Raw genomic sequence first — 25235 nt, 5'->3', positions numbered from 1 at the left:
CCCCCCCGGTCGGTGTGACTGTACGCCCCTCCCCGTCGGTGTGACTGTGCGCCCCCCCGGTCGGTGTGACTGTGCGCCCCCCCGGTCGGTGTGACTGTGCGCCCCTCCCCCTGTCGGTGTGACTGTGCGCCCCCCCCGGTCGGTGTGACTGTGCGCCCCCCCGGTCGGTGTGACTGTGCGCCCCCCCCGGTCGGTGTGACTGTGCGCCCCTCCCCCCGGTCGGTGTGACTGTGCGCCCCTCCCCCCGGTCGGTGTGACTGTGCGCCCCTCCCCCCGGTCGGTGTGACTGTGCGCCCCCCGGTCGGTGTGACTGTGCGCCCCTCCCCCCCGTCGGTGTGACTGTGCGCCCCTCCCCTCCCCGTCGGTGTGACTGTGCGCCCCTCCCCCCGTCGGTGTGACTGTGCGCCCCTCCCCTCCCCGTCGGTGTGACTGTGCGCCCCTCCCCTCCCCGTCGGTGTGACTGTGCGCCCCTCCCCTCCCCGTCGGTGTGACTGTGCGCCCCTCCCCTCCCCGTCGGTGTGACTGTGCGCCCCTCCCCCCGTCGGTGTGACTGTGCGCCCCTCCCCTCCCCGTCGGTGTGACTGTGCGCCCCTCCCCCCGTCGGTGTGACTGTGCGCCCCTCCCCTCCCCGTCGGTGTGACTGTGCGCCCCTCCCCTCCCCGTCGGTGTGACTGTGCGCCCCTCCCCCCGTCGGTGTGACTGTGCGCCCCTCCCCTCCCCGTCGGTGTGACTGTGCGCCCCTCCCCTCCCCGTCGGTGTGACTGTGCGCCCCTCCCCTCCCCGTCGGTGTGACTGTGCGCCCCTCCCCTCCCCGTCGGTGTGACTGTGCGCCCCCCGGTCGGTGTGACTGTGCGCCCCTCCCCCCGTCGGTGTGACTGTGCCCCTCCCCTCCCCGTCGGTGTGTCTGTGCCCCTCCCCTCCCCCCGTCGGTGTGACTGTGCGCCCCTCCCCTCCCCGTCGGTGTGACTGTGCGCCCCTCCCCCCGTCGGTGTGACTGTGCGCCCCTCCCCTCCCCGTCGGTGTGACTGTGCGCCCCTCCCCTCCCCGTCGGTGTGACTGTGCGCCCCTCCCCCTGTCGGTGTGACTGTGCGCCCCTCCCCTCCCCGTCGGTGTGACTGTGCGCCCCCCGGTCGGTGTGACTGTGCGCCCCTCCCCCCGTCGGTGTGACTGTGCGCCCCTCCCCTCCCCGTCGGTGTGACTGTGCGCCCCTCCCCCCGTCGGTGTGACTGTGCGCCCCTCCCCTCCCCGTCGGTGTGACTGTGCGCCCCTCCCCCCGTCGGTGTGACTGTGCGCCCCTCCCCTCCCCATCGGTGTGACTGTGCGCCCCTCCCCCCGTCTGTGTGACTGTGCGCCCCTCCCCATCGGTGTGACTGTGCGCCCCTCCCCTCCCCGTCGGTGTGACTGTGCGCCCCTCCCCATCGGTGTGACTGTGCGCCCCTCCCCCCGTCGGTGTGACTGTGCGCCCCCTCCCCTCGTCGGTGTGACTGTGCGCCCCTCCCCCTCCCCGTCGGTGTGATTGTGCGCCCCTCCCCCCGTCGGTATGACTGTGCGCCCCTCCCCATCGGTGTGACTGTGCGCCCCTCCCCCCGTCGGTGTGACTGTGCGCCCCTCCCCTCCCCATCGGTGTGACTGTGCGCCCCTCCCCCCGTCTGTGTGACTGTGCGCCCCTCCCCATCGGTGTGACTGTGCGCCCCTCCCCTCCCCGTCGGTGTGACTGTGCGCCCCTCCCCTCCCCGTCGGTGTGACTGTGCGCCCCTCCCCCCGTCTGTGTGACTGTGCGCCCCTCCCCATCGGTGTGACTGTGCGCCCCTCCCCTCCCCGTCGGTGTGACTGTGCGCCCCTCCCCTCCCCGTCTGTGTGACTGTGCGCCCCTCCCCGTCGGTGTGATTGTGCGCCCCTCCCCATCGGTGTGACTGTGCGCCCCTCCCCATCGGTGTGACTGTGCGCCCCTCCCCCCGTCGGTGTGACTGTGCGCCCCTCCCCTCGTCGGTGTGACTGTGCGCCCCTCCCCTCCCCGTCGGTGTGATTGTGCGCCCCTCCCCCCGTCGGTATGACTGTGCGCCCCTCCCCATCGGTGTGACTGTGCGCCCCTCCCCCCGTCGGTGTGACTGTGCGCCCCTCCCCTCCCCGTCGGTGTGATTGTGCGCCCCTCCCCCCGTCGGTATGACTGTGCGCCCCTCCCCTCCCCCGGTCGGTGTGACTGTGCGCCCCTCCCCATCGGTGTGACTGTGCGCCCCCCGGTCGGTGTGACTGTGCGCCCCTCCCCCCGTCGGTGTGACTGTGCGCCCCTCCCCATCGGTGTGACTGTGCGCCCCTCCCCCCGTCGGTGTGACTGTGCGCCCCTCCCCATCGGTGTGACTGTGCGCCCCTCCCCGTCGGTGTGACTGTGCGCCCCTCCCCTCCCCGTCGGTGTGACTGTGCGACCCTCCCCTCCCCGTCGGTGTGACTGTGCGCCCCTCCCCTCCCCGTCGGTGTGACTGTGCGCCCCTCCCCCCGTCGGTGTGACTGTGTGCCCCTCCCCATCGGTGTGACTGTACGCCCCTCCCCCCGTCGGTGTGACTGTGCGCCCCTCCCCGTCGGTGTGATTGTGCGCCCCCCGTCTGTGTGACTTTGCGCCCCTCCCCCCGGTCGGTGTGACTGTGCGCCCCTCCCCATCGGTGTGACTGTACGCCCCTCCCCGTCGGTGTGACTGTACGCCCCTCCCCGTCGGTGTGACTGTGCGCCCCCCGGTCGGTGTGACTGTGCGCCCCCCGTCTGTGTGACTTTGCGCCCCTCCCCCCGGTCGGTGTGACTTTGCGCCCCTCCCCCCGTCGGTGTGACTGTGCGCCCCTCCCCCTCCCCCCGTCGGTGTGACTGTACGCCCCTCCGTCCGTGTGAATTTATGCCCTCCATGGTGTCCATGTGACTGTGTGCCTCTCCGTCAGTGTGACTTTACGCCCCTCTGTCTGTGTCAGGTGCACACCCCCCGCACGGCCGTGTGACAGTACAACTCCCCCTCCCCCCCGATCCGTGTGACGGTATGCCCCCACACATACGTGGGAGCGTAAACCCCTCTGCCCGTGGGAACATAAACCCTCCATCTGTGTGACTATTTGACTCCCCACCTCCTTTTGGTACACCTTTCGTCTGTGAGAGGGTATACGCACCCCCTGCCCGCGTGACGGTATGCTCCCACCCGCCCATGTGCGGTAAGTGCCTTCCCGTCCACCCGACGATATGCCCCCCTCTATTGCCCACATGTCACACCCCCAGCTCCCCCTCTGCCACTGTTCCAGCCCATTGCCCCCCCCCCCCCCACTCACCGTTCTATGACAGAGTTTGGGCTGGACCCACTGGTAGGCACAGAGCTACAGCAGAAAACAAGGGCCGGTGCCTGGGTAGAGGGGGCAGCTGGTGCTGCTGAGCCACCGAGGAGATGCCCTGATGGGTAGGTGGTCGGCTCAGAGCTCAGGGATTCCATCTCTTGGGGAAACCACGCCGTACCGGGGAAGGCAGCTCCTGTAGTTACACAGACAGTAGTCAGCTCTGGCGTGGGGAAGCGGTGCAGGGGGTAGAGGGGTGTGGGTGGAAGGGGGAGAGACAGAGAGGGAAATAGGGAAGAAGGGAGAGAGGGAGGGGGTGGGGAGGGAATGTGAAGAAGAAGGGAAGGAGGGTATGAGATGTCTGGAGAGGAAAGGAGAAAAGGGGAGAGATTGGGAGGGAATGTACGGAAGGGTGAGAGGAAAGGAGGCATTGATGGGTGGGGAGAGAGTGAGGAGGGAACGGGGTAGAGAGGAAGAGGAAGGAAAACGAGAATGAGGGAGCATTGGAGAAGAAAGTGAGTTGGTGAGGCAGTGAGAAGAGGGAGAGGGGAGTAGAGAGAGGGAGGGGAGAGAGATAGGGTGGTGAGGGGAGAGGGAATGTACAGAAGGCAAGAAGTATCGGTGGTACGGAGAGGGAGTGGAAGGGAGAGATGGGTGGGGAGGGAGGGCTAGAAGATCAGAGGAGGGGGAAATGAGGGTGGTGAGGGGGAGACTCGATAGAGAGGAGGAGGGGAGGGGGGTGACTAGAAGATATAGTGAAGGAGGGCTGGGGAGAGTAGAAAATACAGAGAAGGAGGGGAGAGATTGATTGGAAGGTAGCGAGTTTAGGAGCGAGGGAGCAAAGGAGGGGGGAGGCAAGCAGAGAGAGATAGGAGGAGCATTGGGGAGGGAGGTTCAGAGAGACGAGGGGCAAGAGGAGAGGGATTGAAGTTGGTGGGGAGGGAGGATCAATTCGCTGAGCCCCCCCCCCCCCCATGAGCAAGGGGCAGTGATGGTGAAGACCCCTCCCCCTCCCCTTTGCTCTACCTACCTGGGGGCATCAGGTGGTGTGTGAGGGCCAAGGGCGTGGTCTTCAGTACGAGTAGACCTCGGTGTAGGGGGCTGTGCTGGGGCAGGGGAGCCGAGGAAGCTGACTCCTGCAGAGAGAGGATTAAAGATAGTGTCTGCCCCGTCATCCTACACCTATTCTCTCACTCTCATATCCCACTCCCATCCCTCCCGCATACCCTCACTCACCTTCACCCATAACCCCTAACTGTCCCTGGGCACAATTCCTTCCCTCTCCCCCCACCCATTGCCCTGAGTGTGAGGGGAGAGGGCAGGCAAAGGGAAGGATGCAGGTGGGGTGAAAGGGTGCAGGAAGGGTAAGGCAAGAATGAGATTGGGGAGGGAGGGGAGTGGGACGAGAATTGGGAAGGGTGGAGGAATTTGGGGTATGGGAATGGAGGAGGTTGGAGAGGGAATGGGAGTGGGAGGAGGATTTTGGTGAGGAGGGGAGGGATGTCTGTGGCTGTGAACTTCCAGTGAGTGGAATAAATCCTTTTAATTTATCTTCAAGTATTAAACAAGACCTTGGATCACTGAATGCATCCTTCCCCAGTCTGTCATCCAGGTAATTCCAATCCAGGGCGGGGTTGGGGCACCCACCTACCTGTATCTGTGTGGGAGGCAGTGAGGCTGTGGTATCCCTGAGGGTGTGGGATTGGATCTCGCTCTCCACTGATGTGCTCCGCTCCCCTGATCCTGTCATGGTGTCTATAACAGTCCTGGGGCCAGAGACACTGCGGACTGAGGAACACAAACCAGGTGACGTGGATAACGAGGACCCCAACACCACCCCCACCCGACTGTCTGCAGAACACAGTATACCCATCACACTAAGTGCTCGTGTGTGTGTTCATCTGTGGGTGTTAGAGCATTTTTCTGTCATATATATGACCTTGTATGTGTATGTGTGGTTGACTGTGTGTGTCAGTGTCTGGCTGACCAGGATTGTGTGCATACCAGCATGTGTTGTTGTGCATCCGTTTTTGTGTTTTTGTGTGCATTTGCTTGGGTGGATGTGTGTGTCTGATTCACCATGTACGAATCTCAGTGTCATGCCTGTGTGCGCATCTGTGTTTTTGCACGTATGTAAGTTCGCGTGTGTGTGCACGCACGCAGCTTTCTCTCCCTCTGCTCCCCTCGCACAACCAGAGAAGTCAGGCTGCACCCCCACCCCCGGACACACCACGCAGGCTTGCTCCTTCGCACGCGTGCACCCCTCTCCCTTTTCACCTCCCTATAACCCAAGGTGACCAGCATTGAAGGTGAAGCCTGATAGTAATCAGAGCAGGCAAGCAAAGCCAGGACACATCAAGTCATCGTGTGGCTGGGTGGGGAATTGCGATTTACAACGTGTTTCCTGTTCTCGGAAATCGGAGCCAGTTCTGAACCCACTCTCCATCAGACCCGACCCAAAACACTAATTTCCAGACCCATTACCTCACTCTCCCTACTTCACCTTCTGTACTGGCACTCACTGAGCCCTCCTCCAGCCCCTGACACCCCTCCTCTGTAATCCTCTGCAACTCCTAACGGTTCTCCCTGATTTTGTAAACCCCACCCCATCTCTGTGACACCTTCACTACAGAACATCCCAATCCATTCCCGTAACCTAATCTTGTCTCTACACCCCTCCCGTCACAACATCCTGATGTGTCTCTGTAACATCCTCCGTCCACTAGACCCCTCCATGTCGTTGTAACCCCATCTGGTTGCTACACAACTTCCCATTTCTGTGACACCCTCCCTCCACAACATCCCAATCCATCTCTGTAACCCCCTCTGGCTGCTACACCACTCCCTGTCCCTGTAACTGCCTCCAGCCACACACCCCTTCCCATCTCTATAACTCTCTCCAGCCACTGCATCCCTCCTGGTCGCTGTAACCCCCGATGGCCCCTACACACCATCCCGTTTCTGTGATTCCCCTCTGGCCCATACAGATCATCCCTCTTCTGTAAATTCCCCCTTGCCTCCTACACCCCTCACCATCTCTGTGATCACCCCTCTCAATCTCTCTGACCTACTTCGGCCCTGAAGCCGTGAATTATTATTCAGAAATGCAGCATATTTGAACTTCCCAAAAACAGGAAATTGGGATGCCAACAAAGAACCCACAACAACACCCTGCAAGTGTTGGACACAGATTGAAGCTCCTTCCGTACTGTCCCATCACACTCTCCTAGGGTCACTCACAATGAAGCTCCCTTTACACTGCCCCATCACACACTCCTGGGGTCAGACATAGAGTGAAGCTCCCTCCACACTGTTCCATCACACACTGCCGGGGTCAGACACAGAGTGAAGCTCCCTCCACACTGCCCCATCACACACTCCCGGGGTCAGACACAGAGTGAACTCCCTGCACACCGTCCCATCAAACACTCCCGGGGTCAGACACAGAGTGAAGCTCCCTCCACACCGTCCCATCACACACTCCCGGGGTCAGACGCAGAGTGAAGCTCCCTCCACACCGTCCCATCACACATTCCCGGGGTCAGACGCAGAGTGAAGCCCCCTCCACACCGTCCCATCACACACTCCCGGGGTCAGACGCAGAGTGAATCTCCCTCCACACCGTCCCATCACACACTCCCGGGGTCAGACGCAGAGTGAAGCCCCCTCCACACCGTCCCATCACACACTCCCGGGGTCAGACGCAGAGTGAATCTCCCTCCACACCGTCCCATCACACACTCCCGGGGTCAGACGCAGAGTGAAGCCCCCTCAACACCGTCCCATCACACACTCCCGGGGTCAGACGCAGAGTGAATCTCCCTCCACACCGTCCCATCACACACTCCCGGGGTCAGACGCAGAGTGAAGCCCCCTCCACACCGTCCCATCACACATTCCCGGGGTCAGACGCAGAGTGAAGCTCCCTCCACACCGTCCCATCACACGCTCTCGGGGTCAGACGCAGAGTGAAGCTCCTTCCACACCGTCCCATCACACACTCCCGGGGTCAGACACAGAGTGAAACTCCCTCCACACCGTCCCATCACACACTCCCGGGGTCAGACACAGAGTGAATCTCCCTCCACACTGTCCCCTCACACACTCCCGGGGTCAGACGCAGAGTGAAACCCCCTCCACACCGTCCCATCACACACTCCTAGGGTTAGTTAGAAGCAATGTTCCCTCTAATTTTTAGTAGTCAATATGCACAAAAATCTTAAGTTGTGCAAATGTTTTTCCTGTGACAAAAGTATGTGCGCTCTGAATGCACACATGGCACAGTTTCTGTAGGTTTACAAAATATTTGACATAAAACTGCACAGAATAACAACAAAATAACTTACGTATTTAAGTCACTCAGTTATTTTTTTCTCTCTCCTGTTTTTGGCATTTACCCATTCTTTTTAAACTCTATCTAGACTAACAGAATTTCCATTCAATTGATAGCTTTTGATTCTCATTAACATATCCAAATGACATTCACCTAAATGGTTTCTCAGGTTGTTTTTTAGTTGATTCATTCAGCTAAAACCTCGCTCACAGTCTGCACTAGACGCAACTGTGCAAGGTCGCAAAACACCCTGCAAGTCTTGAAGTACAAATGCCACCATTTGAGCAAAGTTTGAAATCAGTTTGGATTTAATTTTTTCTTGCATGGAAAATTTTAAATCATTAAACTGTCTAACTATTACAGTATTTTCAGTTAGATAATCATGATATTTTAGACATAAGGCATTAACTTGTTTATTGCCAAATGTGAATTCACAATCTGCAATTGCGGAGAAATCAAAAGCTGACCATTCTTGTACCTCATCTTCAGGAAACCTTTCTTCTCAATGAACACAAAGACGATAAAAGTCAACAGCGAACTTATATCTGCTGTGATGTTTTCTTCATGTTGTCGACGTAGCAAAACTTTAACTTTGTCACTCCTCGAAACATTGTCTCCCAGATACTGCTTTCTTGTTAATTTTCCCTCGCGCAAAAGGAAGTGAATCAATCGGTGTCAGGCCACTCTTTTGCTGAACCTTGCACAGTGCAGCCAGTTCATCAAAGACATCACTTAAAACCTGTAAAGCTACTTTGTATGTGATGGTTATCAATTTCTTGTGACTGTATTTAGCTGAGGAAAGTCCATCTCCCACCTCCCATCCTCATCACATTCTACAGGGGTTGTATAGAGAGCATCCTGAGTAGCTGCATCACTGCCTGGTTTGGAAATTGCACCATCTCGGATCGCAAGACCCTGCAGCAGATAGTGAGGACAGCTGAGAAGACCATCGGGGTCTCTCTTCCCGCCATCACGGACATTTACACTACACGCTGCATCCGCAGAGCAAACAGCTTTATGAAGGACCCTGTGCACCCCTCATACAAACTCATCTCCCTCCTGCCATCTGGGAAAAGGCACCGAAGCATTCGGGCTTTCACGACCAGACTATGTAACAGTTTTTCCCCCAAGCTATCAGACTCCTCAATACCCAGAGCCTGGACTGGCACCTTTCTGCCCTATTGTCTTGTTTATTATTTATTGTAATGCCTGCACTGTTTTGTGCACTTTATGCAGTCCTGGGTAGGTCTGTAGTCTAGTGTAGTTTTTTACGTAGCTCAGTCTAGTTTTTGTACTGTGTCATGTAACACCATGGTCCTGAAAAACGTTGTCTCATTTTTACTGTGTACTGTACCAGCAGTTATGGTCAAAATGACAATAAAAAGTGACTTGACTTGATTTGACTGATCTTTTTCAATAAAAACTTAGTAAGCTACCTACAGGATTTGAAACAGATCTTTGTAAACTTTATGATATGAAGACTGCCCGCCAAAGATGGCTGCCACAGGAAAGGCAAGGTGACGTAAATTAGTGACGTGCATTGTGGTATTTGAAAAACCCACTAACTAGTTAACAGAAACATTTAGCTAAAAGACTATTTTCAATAACTATCATTATTAATTACTACATTATTTCAGGTAACTAACCTTTTGTGCACACGTTAATTTCCTTTGTGCTGGTTGAAAAACGTGTGTGCACGTGCACAGCTTAGAGGGACCGTAGGTTAGAAGCTCTCTCTAATCAGTCCTATGGAGCACACAAGGGGTTTAAATATGAATGCACATTAGAACTGAAGAGCAAACAATAGATTTTTTTTGGTTCTCAGCTGACGGGAGAAATAGCCAATACCCACTGGAGTGGAGCCGAACAGTAGCAGATTCGTGAAACAGTAGCAGAGTGGTGAATGGACCTATGAGGAGCCTGTTTGGACTGATACCATTTAGGTGAGAGTTTCACTGCTTCTGGAGTCTGGTGTGTGTGGTGGTGGAAGGAAGAGTGGGGGGCACTGTTGCAGGCGAGGGAGTGGGTGTCACATTGTGACTCCCTGATACCGTGGTAGAGGGAGGTGATTTCCACTGGGCTGATAGGGAATGCCCCAGCTTTCAGGTGTGCCGCTCGCCCTACAGGGCTGGCATAGCCCACACAAACCCATTCACAGAGAGAATGGGATGTTCTGCCTCTTGCCTGCAGGAACAGAGACCCAGGACCCTGGACCCTGACCCTGATCATGATTCTCCGTGGGGGTTCAGGAGTCCATCACACACACGGCTAAGGCACAGGCAGTCTGTGCCTTCAGCACACACACACATCACTTTCAACCACACTCGCCAGAATGGGGCAGCAATTAAACAGGGTCAGGTACAGAGAGAAGCTCCCTTGCATCGTCCCACAGAGTCAGACGGAGTGAAGCTACTTTTGCGCCATCTCATTACACATAGCGTGAAGCTCCCTCCGCATGGCCCCATCACACACTCCCGGGGTCAGACACAGAGTGAATCCCCCTCCATACCGTCCCATCACACACTCCCGGGGACAGTCATAGAGTGAAGCTCCCTCCACACTGTCCCATCACCCACTCCCAGGGACAGACACACAGTGAATCTCCCTCCACACTGTCCCATCACACTCTCCCGGGGTCAGACACAGAGTGAAACCCCCTCCACACCGTCCCATCACATACTCCCGAGGTCAGACACAGAGTGAAGCTCCCTGCACACCATCCCATCACACACTCCCGGGGTCAGACACAGAGTGAATCTCCCTCCACACCGTCCCATCACACACTCCCGGGGTCAGACACAGAGTGAATCTCCCTCCACACTGTCCCATCACACACTCCCAGGGACAGACACACAGTGAATCTCCCTCCACACCGTCCCATCACACACTCCCGGGGTCAGACACAGAGTGAAGCTCCCTCCATACCGTCCCATCACACACTCCCGGGGTCAGACACAGAGTGAATCCCCCTCCATACCGTCCCATCACACACTCCCGGGGTCAGTCATAGAGTGAAGCTCCCTCCACACTGTCCCATCACCCACTCCCAGGGTCAGACACAGAGTGAATCTCCCTCCACACCGTCCCATCACACACTCCCGGGGTCAGACACAGAGTGAAACTCCCTCCACACCGTCCCATCACACACTCCCGGGGTCAGACACAGAGTGAATCTCCCTCCACACCGTCCCATCACACACTCCCGGGGTCAGACACAGAGTGAATCTCCCTCCACACTGTCCCATCACACACTCCCAGGGACAGACACACAGTGAATCTCCCTCCACACCGTCCCATCACACACTCCCGGGGTCAGACACAGAGTGAAGCTCCCTCCATACCATCCCATCACACACTCCCGGGGTCAGACACAGAGTGAATCCCCCTCCATACCGTCCCATCACACACTCCCGGGGTCAGTCATAGAGTGAAGCTCCCTCCACACTGTCCCATCACACACTCCCGGGGTCAGACACAGAGTGAAACTCCCTCCACACCGTCCCATCACACACTCCCGGGGTCAGACACAGAGTGAATCTCCCTCCACACCGTCCCATCACACACTCCCGGGGTCAGACACAGAGTGAATCTCCCTCCACACCGTCCCATCACACACTCCGGAATCAGACAGAGAGAGCAGTTCCCTCTAAACCGTCCCATCACTCCGTTCTAAGCTGTTTCTCTATGTTGCATTTTGTGTGGCGATTCTCCTGTCTGGTGTTTTTGTTCAGATGTGTGGGCAGGAGTACGAGCCTGTTCAGTGCCCTCGGGTTGCTGACATTGACATAGCTGAAGCTGCTCCTGCCGCAGAGTTGCAACCCCCACCTCAGTGTGCCTCAGATAGTCTCCCTCCCTGCCTCCACCTCTCTGAGGCAGGTACTCCTTAAGAACCCTCACACTCCATCGGGTAGGTGGGGGATCAAATGTCCATCAGATCCCTTGCCTGCAGCTGCAGCCCACAGTCCCCATCCTGACTGCAGGCACCGGAACCTGGAGTGACTGTGCCCTCTCCCGCAGGGAATCAGTGGGTTGAACAGCATCTGTGGGGGGGGGGTTTACAGTCTGAGAGGAGTGAACTGTCTATATTTTGACCACTGTGCTTTCCCAGTCGGCTCACCCATTGCTGCAGACCGTGGGCTTCTGTGATGTGGACGAAGGGTTTGAGCTCGGTGAGAGAAAACACGACGTCCTCTCCAGTCTCTCGAGATACATTGGGGACAGAAACCTGAGGAAGACCACCCGGTCCCTTCCTTGTGTGTACAGAGGTCTCCCCACCCCCTCTCAGAAGCTGAATTCTGATTCCCAGGGACCACCTTGGGAATTGATTAGCCCTTCCAGCCACGGGGAGCAAAAACGCCCTCCTTCAGAAGATTAAGGGTGTGCTCAAAGGGGAAATAAAATGTCCTCACCCCTAAGAATTAGTCAGCACCTCTTTGCTGAGGAGCCAGGTTCCCCCTCCCCTCTCTTCAGGATCATTAGATCATTGGGTACTCACGTCTTGCTCTCCGCAGCTGGGACTCAGGCAGAGCAGGGGCCTATCAGCCCTTAAGACAGCTGAGAAAGGGAGGCGGTGCCCTGATGACTGACGCATCCCCCCCCCACCACCACCATCACCGTCACCTTCTCAGAACACAGGGCGGAGAGCGAAATTTCCCACTACCTCCCTCCCTCCACGTCAGCAGCCCGGCCATGCTAGAGGTACAACCAGCAACGACGTCACCCATCGTTCCATGACGAGCCGCTGCTGTTGGGAGTTGTGGGGGGAGCCACGTAAAAGCGTTCTACGGTTTCGCCCCCACCGCAGGTACACCGCTGGGGATTTCCGCGCCATCGGAGGAAACTCCCACCCCTCCACTGCCGGGAAGTTCCCGCTCCACTGGGAGGGCGTGCCGTGCTTCCGTGATCCAGCAAGAGTTATGGGGGGGATTTGTGCTGGGGGTGCAGCGTATTTTGTCACTTCACCCTGAGCAACCACAGTCCACTGCACCCTCTATTAACATAGGAACGGCACAATCATCACCGAGTCCAATGATGGCCAACATGATCCAGGACTTTGCCATCCTCTCCCAGTGAGAGTGTTCGAACTCAGGGTGAGGATGAGGCAAGTTCCCCTTGCTCTCCTCCCATGGAATTCTCCCTCTCGACCCTAGAATGGAGCCACTAAGTTTCTACCTTCCATCTCCAAGCATCTGATCACCACCATACGCGCGCACGCACACATTCTCTGTCACACACGCTCTCACACTCACTTGCACGCACGCACACGAGCCAGAATCGTGCACAGTGCACCCATTGTGGTCTCTCAACATCCTGATCAATCCCAGCCTCAATACCCCTCTCTTGTGTTCTAGTTTCTTTGACCCCTCCCCTCACAATTCACCCCCTCCCAAATGTCCCACTTACCCCTAAATTGCTGGCTGCCCTTAGCGTGTCCCATCTCTGTGAACCACCTCGATGACCCCTCCAGTACTAACGAGAGAAGTTCCATCCCTACCACGCAGGGGCAGCCGCCACTCAGCAACTTGAGCTGGCAGGAAAATCGAGGCGAGCCCTTCCCAGGGTGGCACCTCATTCCACTGCACCCTGCTCCCAGAAAACATTGAAACTCTGCTGAGTAATTATTAAACTCGGACAGAACCATGAGATCCGGTTAGCAGCTCGAAGCCCTCGATATCAACCCACCTTCTGCAGCCGCTGTTACCCTGATCAGTATTTGCTATCCAGGATTCACCCCACATCTTCAGCCAATTGCTAATCAATAAATTCAGCCTTCTGCTGATTGTCCCCAATCACCAAAGTCTGAACATTGGGTTCTCAAGCTCAGCTCAGGCAAGTAATCGACCAGTACCTGGGATCTCTCCAGCCTCCTGCTCAACACCTTGTGTCCCCCTCGAATCTCAGAGAGGTTTCTTTAAACCCTTTATATAGTGAATTTATGAAACGACATAAAGTCCCCAACCGCAGATGACCTTTCATTCTAACATTTCTGTGAGGTAAAAAAACAGTTCTCTGTAGAGAACCTTGTGGCTTTTTGGCGGAGATTGAATTGTTTTAGAACTTGTTGCTTTTGTCAATGTGCTTTGAATGCTCTCACATAAGATAAGGCCACTCCTTATCTGGGTAGCTACAAACCCATGGATATTGGTTTCTTCGTCCCGTTAAAAAAGTATCCCCTCCCCCTCACATCTTCTTCTATTACCCATTCTGGTCTCTTACCTCTTCTCATCTGGCTACACCTCACCCTGGGTCCCCTTTTCCATCCCTTTCTCCCATTGTCCACTCTCCTCGCCTATCAGATTCCTCCCTCTCCAGCTCTTTACCTTTCCCACCCACCTGGCTTCACCTATCACCTTCTAGCTATCCTGCTTCCCTTCCTCCTCGTTATTTTTATTCTGGCGTCTTCCCCTTTCCTTTCCAGTGCCGAAGAAGGGTCTATGCCAGAAATATAGTCTATTTACTTGATTCCATGGATGCTGCCTGACCTGCTCCAGCTTTTTGTGTGTGTTGCTCTCACACTCATTCACACAAAATGCACGTGTACAAACACTGAGATGCTGGTGCGTACACACACACACACCCATTTACCTACGAGCTTATTCTCACACACAGATCCATGTGCTCACACGTGCATGAATGCATGATCCGGTGAATTCGCACACATTCCCCACACGCGTGTACACTCATTCGCATATTAACCCATGCACACGACAGTAAAACACACACACACACACACACACACACACACACACATTGCTCACGCCGTTTCTCACCACTTGTACTCATGAACTCGTACAAACGCTCACTCATTAACTCATGTACACTCAATCACACAAATTCTTTCTCTCTCTCACATACCTCTGAGGTGAGTGGCTGTGGGTGGGGGCATTCTGTAGAGGGTGCACACTGTGTCAGGAGCTGTGAGGTGATGGACTGGCTGCCACACTCATCCAGCAAGTGGGGAGCTGAGCTGGACAGTTCATGGCCCAGCCCTCTCTGTGCTGTCCCCTTCCAGTCCACCTCCCATCTAAAAGAATCTGCCTCACTCTCACCTTCTAACCCTCAAGGGTTTGTTCATCCTCCGAGAGAGCAAGTGCCACCTCCACCTCCCCGAGAGGCTTCACCACCTGCTGCTGTAAAATAAGGGACCCAGCTCCATGAAACCCTCAGACTATCCCTACCAATCACTCAGGCCAAGGTTCCATCTGCATCCCCAAACCTCTCACTGCTTGCTCATCCTGTGTGCCCGGGGCCCCATCAAATGTCAGGGGTGAGGATATGAGGGTGGGGGAGAGGAGGCCAGGAACCCGCGGATACGGAGAGTTGGTACGGGGGTCAGGGGGGACTGCAGATAACACTCTGGTTAGGCTGAGTGTATTGCATTCAGCCCATTACAGGAAGGGTGAAGAGACTTTGGAGAGGGTTTGTTCATTAAGTGTCATGCCTTATGACATGGCCATGACCATGATTGTTCTTGGCCAATTTTTCTACAGAAGTAGTTTGCCTTTGCCTCCTTCTGGGCTGAGTTTTTACCCCAGTCATTATCAATACTCTTCAGAGATTGTCAGTGGTCGCATAACCAGGACTTGTGATCTGCACCGGCTGCTCATCCGACCATCCACCAGCTGCTCCCAGGGCCTCTCGTGACCCGGATCGGGGGCTAACCTGAGCGAGCTGCAGGCGAGCTGAGGGAAGGAGCACCTTACAGCTCCTTTGGCAGAGATGTGTCTCCATCTTGCCACCCCTCTGGATTAGAGGGCATGAGCTATAAGAAAAAAAAACTGGTGTTGCTTTCCCTGGAGCAGGGGAGGCTGAGGGGAGACCCGATGGAATTTTTTAAAAACATTATCAGAATCAGGCTTATTATGATTATCATGATTTATTGTTTTGCAACGCAGTGTGATACATAAAAATTACTGATAAATAAAGTGTTAAAAAGGAATAATAGTCCATTCAGAAGTCTGATGGCAGAGAGGCATAATTTTTCCCATCAGACTCAAATTGTCTAATACCAGAGGGCATGCATTTAAGGGGATAAGTTGAAAAGAGTTGTGTGAAATGATTATTTTTACTCAGAGAATGGTGATGCCAAGGCTGGTGGTGCAGGCAGATAAGACAGATGTTTAAGATGGATATACAGAGAATGGAGGGGTATGGACATTGTGTGGGCAGAAGGGATTAGTTTAGTCAGACATTTAACGACTAGTCAAATTATTTTGGGCTGACGGGCATGTCCCTGTTCTGCATGTTTTATGTGGCCAAACTTGGAAAGGTTGTGGAGTCACGGGAAGAAATGGGGCAACAGGACAGTGAGGGGGGGAGGAGAGGGAGGGAGGGAGGGAGGGAGGGAGACCTCAATGAGCCAGGGAAGGTCCAATCCCTTAAATGGCTCAGGTAGGCCTCAGGCCTGAGAGCTCCAGCTGCCCAACTTGCCCCGAGAGAATCTGCCTGCATTGCTCCTCCAAGAAATGGCAGTTGAAATGAAGAAGAAAAACAAATTGGTTGACATACAAGTCAGAGTTGTACATGTGAAATGTGACTGGTATTTGCAAGGTAAAAGGTCAGAGCAGAGCTGGTTGGTTTCCTGGCTGACAGCACACCGAGAATTTGCCCGACATTTTCACAAAAAAGGACACCCCCCAGAACTTCTGAGAAATCTGCTTGTTGTGCAGTAACTGAGCAGGCCGGGCTGTACCCCGTGTACCGCGGGGGAGGCACTGAGGAGGGAGCATCTGCAGGAGGAGGGAGTGCTGTGAGAGGGGCAGTGAGGAGGGGGCACCCACTGCACCAGGAGGGGCAGTGAGGAGGGAGCACCCACTGCACCGGGAGGGGCGGTGAGGAGGGAGCACCCACTGCACCGGGAGGGGCGGTGAGGAGGGAGCACCCACTGCACCGGGAGGGGCGGTGAGATGGGAGCACCCACTGCACCGGGAGGGGCGGTGAGGAGGGAGCACCCACTGCACCGGGAGGGGCGGTGAGGAGGGAGCACCCACTGCACCGGGAGGGGCGGTGAGATGGGAGCACCCACTGCACCGGGAGGGGCGGTGAGGAGGGAGCACCCACCGCACTGTGGGAGGGGCGTTGAGGAGGGAGCACCCACCGCACTGTGGGAGGGGCGGTGAGGAGGGAGCGCCCACCGCACTGTGGGAGGGGCGTTGAGGAGGGAGCACCCACCGCACTGTGGGAGGGGCGGTGAGGAGGGAGCACCCACCGCACTGTGGGAGGGGCGTTGAGGAGGGAGCACCCACCGCACTGTGGGAGGGGCGTTGAGGAGGGAGCACCCACCGCACTGTGGGAGGGGCGGTGAGGAGGGAGCACCCACCGCACTGTGGGAGGGGCGTTGAGGAGGGAGCACCCACCGCACTGTGGGAGGGGCGGTGAGGAGGGAGCACCCACTGCACCGGGAGGGGCGGTGAGATGGGAGCACCCACTGCACCGGGAGGGGCGGTGAGGAGGGAGCACCCACTGCCCCGGGAGGGGCGGTGAGGAGGGAGCACCCACTGCACTGTGAGAGGGGCGGTGAGGAGGGGGCACCCACCGCACTGTGGGAGGGGCGGTGAGGAGGGAGCACCCACCGCACTGTGGGAGGGGCGGTGAGGAGGGAGCACCCACCGCACTGTGAGAGGGGCGGTGAGGAGGGAGCACCCACCGCACTGTGTGAGGGGCGGTGAGGAGGGAGCACCCACCGCACTGTGGGAGGGGCGGTGAGGAGGGAGCACCCACCACACTGTGAGAGGGGCGGTGAGGAGGGAGCACCCACCGCACTGTGGGAGGGGCGGTGAGGAGGGAGCACCCACCGCACTGTGGGAGGGGCGGTGAGGAGGGAGCACCCACCGCACTGTGGGAGGGGCGGTGAGGAGGGAGCACCCACCGCACTGTGGGAGGGGCGGTGAGGAGGGAGCACCCACCGCACTGTGGGAGGGGCGGTGAGGAGGGAGCACCCACCGCACTGTGGGAGGGGCGGTGAGGAGGGAGCACCCACCGCACTGTGGGAGGGGCGGTGAGGAGGGGGCACCCACCGCACTGTGTGAGGGGCGGTGAGGAGGGAGCACCCACCGCACTGTGGGAGGGGCGGTGAGGAGGGAGCACCCACCTCACTGTGAGAGGGGCGGTGAGGAGGGAGCACCCACCGCACTGTGGGAGGGGCGGTGAGGAGGGAGCACCCACCGCACTGTGTGAGGGGCGGTGAGGAGGGAGCACCCACCGCACTGTGGGAGGGGCGGTGAGGAGGGAGCACCCACCGCACTGTGGGAGGGGCGGTGAGGAGGGGGGCACCCACCGCACTGTGGGAGGGGCGGTCAGGAGGGAGCACCCACCGCACTGTGGGAGGGACGGTGAGGAGGGAGCACCCACCGCACTGGGAGGGGCGGTGAGGAGGGAGCACCCACCTCGCTGTTAGAGGGGCGGTGAGGAGGGAGCACCCACCGCACTGTGGGAGGGGCGGTGAGGAGGGAGCACCCACCTCACTGGGAGGGGCGGTGAGGAGGGAGCACCCACCGCACTGTGGGAGGGGCGGTGAGGAGGGAGCACCCACCGCACTGTGGGAGGGACGGTGAGGAGGGAGCACCCACCGCACTGTGAGAGGGGCGGTGAGGAGGGAGCACCCACCGCACTGTGAGAGGGGCGGTGAGGAGGGAGCACCCACCGCACTGTGGGAGAGGGGCGGTGAGGAGGGAGCACCCACCACACTGTGAGAGGGGCGGTGAGGAGGGGGCACCCACCACACTGTGAGAGGGGCGGTGAGGAGGGAGCACCCACCGCACTGTGGGTGGGGCGGTGAGGAGGGAGCACCCACCGCACTGTGAGAGGGGCGGTGAGGAGGGAGCACCCACCGCACTGTGGGTGGGGCGGTGAGGAGGGAGCACCCACCGCACTGTGGGAGGGGCGGTGAGGAGGGAGCACCCACCGCACTGTGGGAGGGGCGGTGAGGAGGGAGCACCCACCGCACTGTGAGAGGGGCGGTGAGGAGGGAGCACCCACCGCACTGTGAGAGGGGCGGTGAGGAGGGAGCACCCACCGCACTGTGGGAGAGGGGCGGTGAGGAGGGAGCACCCACCGCACTGTGAGAGGGGCGGTGAGGAGGGGGCACCCACCGCACTGTGGGTGGGGCGGTGAGGAAGGAGCACCCACCGCACTGTGAGAGGGGCGTTGAGGAGGGAGCACCCACCGCACTGTGGGAGGGGCGTTGAGGAGGGAGCACCCACCGCACTGTGGGTGGGGCGGTGAGGAAGGAGCACCCACCGCACTGTGTGAGGGGCGGTGAGGAGGGAGCACCCACCACACTGTGAGAGGGGCGGTGAGGAGGGGGCACCCACCACACTGTGGGTGGGGCGGTGAGGAAGGAGCACCCAACGCACTGTGAGAGGGGCGGTGAGGAGGGAGCACCCACCACACTGTGAGAGGGGCGGTGAGGAGGGGGCACCCACCGCACTGTGAGAGGGGCGGTGAGGGGCACCCACCGCACTGTGGGAGGGGCGGTGAGGGGCACCCACCGCACTGTGGGAGGGGCGTTGAGGAGGGAGCACCCACCACACTGTGGGAGGGGCGGTGAGGAGGGAGCACCCACCGCACTGTGGGAGGGGCGGTGAGGAGGGGGCACCCACCGCACTGTGAGAGGGGCGGTGAGGAGGGAGCACCCACCGCACTGTGAGAGGGGCGGTGAGGAGGGAGCACCCACCGCACTGTGGGAGGGGCGGTGAGGGGCACCCACCGCACTGTGGGAGGGGCGTTGAGGAGGGAGCACCCACCGCACTGTGGGAGGGGCGGTGAGGGGCACCCACTGCACTGTGGGAGGGGCGGTGAGGGGCACCCACCGCACTGTGGGAGGGGCGGTGAGGAGGGAGCACCCACCGCACTGTGGGAGGGGCGGTGAGGAGGGAGCACCCACCGCACTGGGAGGGGCGGTGAGGAGGGAGCACCCACCGCACTGTGAGAGGGGCGGTGAGGAGGGAGCACCCACCGCACTGTGGGAGAGGGGCGGTGAGTAGGGAGCACCCACCGCACTGTGGGAGGGGCGGTGAGGAGGGAGCACCCACCGCACTGTGGGAGGGGCGGTGAGGAGGGAGCACCTACCGCACTGTGGGAGGGGCGGTGAGGAGGGAGCACCTACCGCACTGTGGGAGGGGCGGTGAGGAGGGAGCACCCACCGCACTGTGGGAGGGGCGGTGAGGAGGGAGCACCCACCGCACTGTGGGAGGGGCGGTGAGGAGGGGGCACCCACCACACTGTGGGAGGGGCGATGTGGAGGGGGCACCCACCACACTGTGTGAGGGACGGTGAGGAGGGAGCACCCACCGCACTGTGGGAGGGGTGCGGTGAGGAGGGAGCACCCACCGCACTGTGAGAGGGGCGGTGAGGAGGGAGCACCCACCACACTGTGGGAGGGGCGGTGAGGAAGGGGCACCCACCACACTGTGGGAGGGGCGGTGAGGAGGGGGCACCCACCACACTGTGTGAGGGACGGTGAGGAGGGAGCACCCACCGCACTGTGGGAGGGGGGCGGTGAGGAGGGAGCACCCACCGCACTGTGGGAGGGGCGGTGAGGAGGGAGCACCCACCGCACTGTGGGAGGGGCGGTGAGGAGGGGGCACCCACCACACTGTGGGAGGGGCGGTGAGGAGGGAGCTCCCACCTCACTCTGGGAGGGGCGGTGAGGAGGGAGCACCCACCGCACTGTGGGAGGGGCGGTGAGGAGGGAGCTCCCACCTCACTCTGGGAGGGGCGGTGAGGAGGGAGCACCCACCGCACTGTGAGAGGGGCGGTGAGGAGGGAGCACCCACCGCACTGTGAGAGGGGCGGTGAGGAGGGAGCACCCACCGCACTGTGGGAGGGGCGGTGAGGAGGGAGCACCCACCGCACTGTGAGAGGGGCGGTGAGGAGGGAGCACCCACCGCACTGTGAGAGGGGCGGTGAGGAGGGAGCACCCACCGCACTGTGGGAGGGGCGGTGAGGAGGGAGCACCCACCGCACTGTGGGAGGGGCGGTGAGGAGGGGGCACCCACCGCACTGTGGGAGGGGCGGTGAGGAGGGAGCACCCACCGCACTGTGGGAGGGGCGGTGATGAGGGGGCACCCACCGCACTGTGGGAGGGGCGGTGAGGAGGGAGCACCCACCGCACTGTGGGAGGGGCGGTGATGAGGGGGCACCCACCGCACTGTGGGAGGGGCGGTGAGGAGGGAGCACCCACCGCACTGTGGGAGGGGCGGTGAGGAGGGGGCACCCACCGCACTGTGGGAGGGGCGGTGAGGAGAGAGCACCCACCGCACTGTGGGAGGGGCGGTGAGGAGGGAGCAGCCACCTCACTGTGGGAGGGGCGGTGAGGAGGGAGCACCCACCGCACTGTGGGAGGGGCGGTGAGGAGGGGGCACCCACCGCACTGTGGGAGGGGCGGTGAGGAGGGAGCACCCACCGCACTGTGGGAGGGGCGGTGAGGAGGGGGCACCCACCGCACTGTGGGAGGGGCGGTGAGGAGGGAGCACCCACCGCACTGTGGGAGAGGGGCGGTGAGGAGGGAGCACCCACCGCACTGTGGGAGGGGCGATGTGGAGGGGGCACCCACCGCACTGTGAGAGGGGCGGTGAGGAGGGAGCACCCACCGCACTGTGGGAGGGGCGGTGAGGGAGGGAGCACCCACCGCACTGTGGGAGGGGCGGTGAGGAGGGGCACCCACCGCACTGTGAGAGGGGGCGGTGAGGAGGGAGCACCCACCGCACTGTGGGAGGGCGATGTGGAGGGGGCACCCACCGCACTGTGAGGAGGGGCGGTGAGGAGGGGAGCACCCACCGCACGTGGGAGGGGCGGTGAGGAGGGAGCACCCACCGCACTGTGAGAGGGGCGGTGAGGAGGGGGCACCCACCGCACTGTGGGAGGGGCGGTGAGGAGGGGGCACCCATCCGCACTGTGGGAGGGGCGGTGAGGAGGGGGGCACCCACCGCACTGTGGGAGGGGCGGTGAGGAGGGAGCACCCACCGCATTGTGGGAGGGGCGGTGAGGAGGGGAGCACCCACCGCACTGTGGGAGGGGCGGTGAGGAGGGAGCACCCACCGCACTGTGGGAGGGGCGGTGAGGAGGGAGCACCCACCGCACTGTGGGAGGGGCGGTGAGGAGGAGCACCACCGCACTGTGAGAGGGGTGAGGAGGGGGCACCCACCGCACTGTGGGAGGGGCGGTGAGGAGGGGCACCCACGCACTGTGAGAGGGTCGGTGAGGAGGGAGCCCCACCGCACTGTGGGAGGGGCGGTGAGGAGGGAGCACCACCGCACTGTGGGAGGGGCGTGAGGAGGAGCACCCACCGCACTGTGTGAGGGGCGGTGAGGAGGGAGCACCCACCTCACTTGGGAGGGACGGTGAGGAGGGAGCACCCACCGCACTGTGAGAGGGGGCGGGAGGAGGGAGCACCCACCGCACTGTGTGAGGGACGGTGAGGAGGGGCACCCACCACACTGTGGGAGGGGCGGTGAGGAGGGGGCACCCACCGCACTGTGGGAGGGGCGGTGAGAAGGGGAGCAGCCACCACACTGTGAGAGGGGCGGTGAGGAGGGAGCTCCCACCTCACTCTGGGAGGGGCGGTGAGGAAGCATCATGCTGTAGGAGGGTTTGTGATGAAGGAGCTCCACGCTGTGGAATGTGCAGTGAGAAAGGAGCACTGCAGTGCAGGAGGGATGGTGAAAATGGAGGGATGTGCTGCGGGGGGGAGAAAGTCATAGAGAGATACAGCTCAGAGGATGGCCCTTTAGCCCAACTGGTCCATGGGAACCGTGGTGACTCATCCATGCTTGTCCTCTTTGGCAGGGTTTGGCTCATATCTATCTGAACCTTCCCTATCCACGTGCACATTTACATGTCTTTTCAGAGTTGCTATTGTACCCCTGTAATGTCAGCCATCGTGATTTTATACACCTCTGTAAGATCCAGGGAATAGCGTCTCTGTTTAACTCAATCCCTCAAGTCCTGACAAATTTGTTGTAACTCTCCTCTGCACTCTTTCAGTTTAATTCCATCTTTTCTATATCGGGGCGACCATAACTGAACACAATACTCCACATGTGGCCTCGCCAGCATCCTGGACAACTATACCAAGACCTCCCATCTTTTAACATACTCATTGTCCTGCGTGACAAAAGTCAGTGTTCCAAAAGCCTTCTTCACTACCCTGTCTATCTGTGACTCCAAGGTCTATTCTACACCACACCCTGGAGTTTTGCAATTCAGTTTGAAAGTTCTAGGTCGTTTACAGCTTGGGGGCAGAGCTGCGGGTACTGAGGATAAGCCCCATTACCTATTAAATGACATGTGTCTCAAATAGCCTCTGACAACCAAGTCCAGCTCCTAGCCTTCACGTATGGCCTAGCTACTAAGGCTGTGTGACCATTTCTACTAACAAGAGAAGGGACAAGGGTGGGTTACTGGCACCCTAAAGCCAGTTACTTCAGATAGATGGGGCTCGTCACTGTGGTTAGCAGTTCATCTTGGAGAAGGAAAACTCTGATCTCAAACTTCTGCTGCCTTTTGGCTATACTTCTCATGGGGAAGGCTTCAGGAATAAACCCTGAGGTAAATTTTGGAGCTGGACATTTTTGAGGATGTGACTAAACACATTGATGAAGGAAGAGCAATAGATGTAGTAGGAGGCTAAAACATTAGGGGTATTTAAGAGCTCTTGGACAGGCACATGGATGAAAGAAAAATGGAAGGTTATGGGGTGGTAGTGTGGGTTTAGTAACTTTTTTTTAAGGATTATATGGGGTCGGCACAACATGGAGGCTGAAGGGCCTGTACTGTGCTGTAGGGTTCTATGGTTCTATGTAGTGTATATGGATTTCAGCAAGGCATTTGATAAGGTACCCCATGCAAGGCTTATTGAGAAAGTAAAGAGGCATGGGATCCAAGGGGACATTGCTTTGTGGATCCAGAATTGGCTTGCCCACAGAAGACAGAGAGTGGTTGTAGGTGGGTCATATTCTGCATGGAGGTCGGTCACCAGTGTGTGCCTCAGGGATCTGTTCTGGGACCCTTACTCTTTGTGATTTTTATAAATGACCTGGATAAGGAAGTGGAGGGATGGGTTTAGTAAATTTGCTGATAACACAAAGGTTGGGGGTGTTGTGGATAGTGGAGGGCTGTCGGAGGTTACAGGCGACATTGATAGGATGCAAAACTGGGCTGAAAAGTGGCAGATGGAATTCAACCCAGATAAGTGTGAAGTGGTTCATTTGTTAGGTTAAATATGATGGCAGAATATAGTATTAATGGTAAGACTCTTGGCAGTGTGGAGGATCAGAGGGATCTTGGGGTCCGAGTCCATAGGATGTTCAAAGCGACTGCGCAGGTTGACTCTGTGGTTAAGAAGGTGTATTGGCCTTCATCAATCGTGGAATTGAGTTTAGGACGCGAGAGGTAATGTTGCAGCTATATAGGACCCTGGTCAGACCCCACTTGGAGTATTGTGCTCAGTTTCTGGTCACCTCATTACAGGGAAGGATATGGAAACCATAGAAAGGTTGCAGAGGAGATTTACAAGAATGTTGCCTGGATTGGGGAGCATGCCTTATGAGAATAGGTTGAGTGAACTCGGAACTCGGCCTTTTCTCCTTGGAGTGAAGGAGGATGAGAGGTGACTTGATAGAGGTGTACAAGATGATGAGAGGCATTGATCGTGTGGCTACAGGAGGACACAGGTTTGAGATGCAGTGGAGTTGTTGGGTAAGTTTTTTACTCAGAGTGGTGAGTGTGTTCATCTTCATTGGTTGCGGCACAGAGTATGAAAGTCAGGAAGTCATGTTGCAACCACACTTAAGAGCGTTGAGTGCAGTTCTGGCCGCCCCATTACAGGAAGAGAGTGGGGGCTTTGGAGTGGGTGCAGAAGAGGCTCACCAGGATGCTGCTATGAGCTATAAAGAGAGATTGGTCAAATTTCGGTTGTTTTCTCTGGATCACCAGAGGCTGAGGGGAGATCTGATAGAGGTTTATAAATTGTGAGAAGCATGGATAGAGTATCTTTTTCCCTGTGTGAAAATGTCAAGTATCAGAGTGGGGTGGGGGGAGAGTTTAAAAGGGATGTGTGGGAGATTATGGTGTTTAAAAAGCTGTTAGGCACTTGAGTGAGCAGGGAATGGAGACATATGGATCAGTGCAGACAGACGAGACTGTGGGCTGAAGGGACTGTTCAATGTTCTCTACATCTGAGGGCACTGGAAATACCCAGCTGGTCTGAGGAAGAAATGTCAAGTTATAATTAAAAACCTTCTGGCAGGGCTGTAACTTAATGATATCTGCCTTAGATATATCCAATGACTTGTGCTCCACGGCTGTCGGTGACAATGAATTCCACAGGTTCATCACACTCTGGCTAAAGAAATTTCTCCCTGTCTCGGTACTGAAGTTATTCTGAGACTGCGACTTTAGATCGTAGACTCTTCTACTGATGGAAATATCCTCTCCACATCCACTCTTTCCCAGCCTTACAGATTCCGTAAGTTTTAAATGAGATCCCCCTCCCTGATCCTTCTGAACTTCTTCAAATACAAGCCAAGAGACAACAAACTCCCCTCCTAAATTAAACATTTCATTCTATTCTATTTTTATGGATTTGTTGAGTATGCCAG

At 58.2% G+C, this 25235-nt stretch overlaps 1 protein-coding gene and 1 long non-coding RNA gene across 2 annotated transcripts in view; one reads left to right on the top strand and one right to left on the bottom strand.

Annotated features, from left to right (window-relative positions):
• LOC140715609 (forkhead box protein P3-like) overlaps positions 1-3425 on the bottom strand; it is a 55842-nt gene extending 52417 nt beyond the window's left edge. Inside the window, exon 1 of the mRNA XM_073027978.1 lies at positions 3303-3425. The gene's annotated coding sequence lies outside the window, so the exon portion shown is untranslated. The remainder of the gene's footprint in view (positions 1-3302) is intronic.
• LOC140715610 (uncharacterized) overlaps positions 1-10109 on the top strand; it is a 72498-nt gene extending 62389 nt beyond the window's left edge. The window contains exon 4 of the long non-coding RNA XR_012096175.1: positions 9461-10109. This is a non-coding gene — a long non-coding RNA (uncharacterized lncRNA). The remainder of the gene's footprint in view (positions 1-9460) is intronic.
• The last annotated feature ends 15126 nt before the right edge of the window (positions 10110-25235 follow it).

This window comes from Hemitrygon akajei, chromosome 24, assembly GCF_048418815.1.
Source record: "Hemitrygon akajei chromosome 24, sHemAka1.3, whole genome shotgun sequence".
In the NCBI taxonomy this organism is placed as follows: domain Eukaryota; kingdom Metazoa; phylum Chordata; class Chondrichthyes; order Myliobatiformes; family Dasyatidae; genus Hemitrygon; species Hemitrygon akajei.
The sequence above is the reverse complement of the archived record's forward strand: the minus strand, read 5'-3'. Positions and strand labels throughout refer to the sequence as shown.